The sequence below is a fragment of the Pseudophryne corroboree genome, chromosome 4 (genome assembly GCF_028390025.1).
Source record: "Pseudophryne corroboree isolate aPseCor3 chromosome 4, aPseCor3.hap2, whole genome shotgun sequence".
NCBI classification, from domain to species: Eukaryota; Metazoa; Chordata; class Amphibia; order Anura; family Myobatrachidae; genus Pseudophryne; species Pseudophryne corroboree.
The window spans coordinates 23,660,762-23,663,261 of record NC_086447.1 but is presented as its reverse complement, the minus strand read 5'-3'; the positions used below and the strand labels follow the sequence as shown (position 1 = coordinate 23,663,261).

At 35.3% G+C, this 2,500-nt stretch overlaps 4 non-coding genes across 4 annotated transcripts; all 4 read right to left on the bottom strand.

Moving 5' to 3' along the window:
- Positions 1 to 94: 94 nt before the first annotated feature.
- TRNAS-AGA (transfer RNA serine (anticodon AGA)) lies at positions 95 to 176 on the bottom strand. The gene has a single exon. It is a non-coding gene; the product is annotated as a tRNA-Ser (tRNA).
- A 239-nt stretch (positions 177 to 415) lies between these two features.
- Positions 416 to 505, bottom strand: TRNAY-GUA (transfer RNA tyrosine (anticodon GUA)). Its single transcript is given in 2 exon segments — positions 416 to 451; positions 469 to 505. It is a non-coding gene; the product is annotated as a tRNA-Tyr (tRNA).
- Positions 506 to 1,407: 902 nt separating this feature from the next.
- On the bottom strand, positions 1,408 to 1,489 carry TRNAS-AGA (transfer RNA serine (anticodon AGA)). Its single transcript has one exon. It is a non-coding gene; the product is annotated as a tRNA-Ser (tRNA).
- Positions 1,490 to 1,728: 239 nt separating this feature from the next.
- TRNAY-GUA (transfer RNA tyrosine (anticodon GUA)) lies at positions 1,729 to 1,818 on the bottom strand. The gene is given in 2 exon segments: positions 1,729 to 1,764; positions 1,782 to 1,818. It is a non-coding gene; the product is annotated as a tRNA-Tyr (tRNA).
- Between the last annotated feature and the right edge of the window lie 682 nt (positions 1,819 to 2,500).

The window sequence follows — 2,500 nt, the reverse complement described above, 5'->3', positions numbered from 1 at the left end:
TAAAGATTTTGATGTGCCAGTTCCTGACTCACCCTGAGCAACACTGGTTTCAAGCTTTTAGTAAATTTTCTGAAAAATAAAACAACCATGCGGTCGTAGTCGGCAGGATTTGAACCTGCGCGGGGAGACTCCTATGGATTTCTAGTCCATCGCCTTAACCACTCGGCCACGACTACCTCTCACTCAATGTGATGTTTTCACAAAAGTTTCTCTATGGGTTGAGCTACTTCATTTCAGGCTGTGAGGAAGACTGAAGTAATATTGTATCAGAGATGATTTCCATGGGAAGTTAATCCTGACCACAGTGACCTGCGTTAATGATTTTTAAAATATAACTTGGAGAATGCTTTATACTTGGTATAGTTTTGGGTTTGTAAAATGTCAGTACTGACATCTAAGTTTATCAAAAGTGTCATCCTTTGAGCCGGAATTGAACCAGCGACCTAAGGATTTCTGTACCAATCTCCTCTACAGTCCTCCGCTCTACCAGCTGAGCTATCGAAGGATTCCATAATCATACAGCTGTGATATTAAGTGCTATTAAAAGGATTGAGTGTTAATTTTAAACATTATCAACTTTCCAAGCAAAATGAAAAATGATTTGACTACACAAAAGAGATTCAACTACTTATTCCTGTATTGCTTTATCACACAAATTGTCATGTTTAATCATTTGGAAAATATCACTAATAGTTTGACTTATATTTGTGAAATTACTATCAACTGGCTACAGAGCTAGTTTGGAAAGCACTTTCAATAGATTTTTTAGTGTAGCCAAACTTACATCAAGATTAGAGATGCTTGAGCCTATCAAATCTTCCACACTCTTTTAAAATTTGCTTGTTTTGTAAACTAATCAAGTGTTCCAGGAATGATGGGGATATTCCATTGTTTGTTCTGATTTGACAATTCATTTTGGACAATGAGCGGCCCTTTTGAGCTAGTGAAGATAATTGTGCTACATGAGAGTATGCACAGACAATTATTTTTCTTTTTTTGCATTAAAGCACAATTTTTAATAAAGGAGAGGTTAATGATATAATAATTAGCACTGAAAGTCATCTGACACGATTTGAAAGTAAAATGTTGTGCATTGAAAGTAACCAAAGCTCTTTTTACTTTGAGTGGACATCATTTTCTTTCAAATGAATTTGATATTTTGCTAAATGTACAAAACTTTCTTACAAATTTGACATTCAAAATGCATTTGTAATTAATAAATGCTACTTAGTATGGCTGCTGAGATTCCTGGGCTCAGTCTCAAGTAGAGGAGGAGAATGACGGATAGAGAAAGAGAGAACAGGCAGGCATCCTAAAGATTTTGATGTGCCAGTTCCTGACTCACCCTGAGCAACACTGGTTTCAAGCTTTTAGTAAATTTTCTGAAAAATAAAACAACCATGTGGTCGTAGTCGGCAGGATTTGAACCTGCGTGGGGAGACCCCAATGGATTTCTAGTCCATCGCCTTAACCACTCGGCCACGACTACCTCTCATGCAATGTGATGTTTTCACAAAAGTTTCTCTATGGGTTGAGCTACTTCATTTCAGGCTGTGAGGAAGACTGAAGTAATACTGTATCAGAGATGATTTCCATGGGAAGTTACTCCTGACCACAGTGACCTGCGTTAATGATTTTTAAAATATAACTTGGAGAATGCTTTATACTTGGTATAGTTTTGGGTTTGTAAAATGTCAGTACTGACATCTAAGTTTATCAAAAGCATCATCCTTTGAGCCGGAATTGAACCAGCAACCTAAGGATTTCTGTACCAATCTCCTCTACAGTCCTCCGCTCTACCAGCTGAGCTATCGAAGGATTCCATGATCATAAGCTGTGATATTACGTGCTATTAAAATGATTGAGTGTTAATTTTAAACATTATCAACTTTCCAAGCAAAATTAAAAATGATTTGACTACACAAAAGAGATTCAACTACTTATTCCTGTGTTGCTTTATCACACAAATTGTCATGTTTAATCATTTGGAAAATATCACTAATAGTTTGACTTATATTTGTGAAATTACTATCAACTGGCTACAGAGCTAGTTTGGAAAGCACTTTCAATAGATTTTATAGTGTAGCCAAACTTACATCAAGATTAGAGATGCTTGAGCCTATCAAATCTTCTACACTCTTTTAAATTTTGCTTGTTTTGTAAACTAATCAAGTGTTCCAGGAATGATGGGGATATTCCATTGTTTGTTCTGATTTGACAATTCATTTTGGACAATGAGTGGCCCTTTTGAGCTAGTGAAGATAATTGTGCTACATGAGAGTATGCACAGAAAATTATTTTTCTTTTTTTGCATTAAAGCACAATTTTTAATAAAGGAGAGGTTAATGATATAATAATTAGCACTGAAAGTCATCTGACACGATTTGAAAGTAAAATGTTGTGCATTGAAAGTAACCAAAGCTCTTTTTACTTTGAGTGGACATCATTTTCTTTCAAATGAATTTGATATTTTGCTAAATGTACAAAACTTTCTTACAAA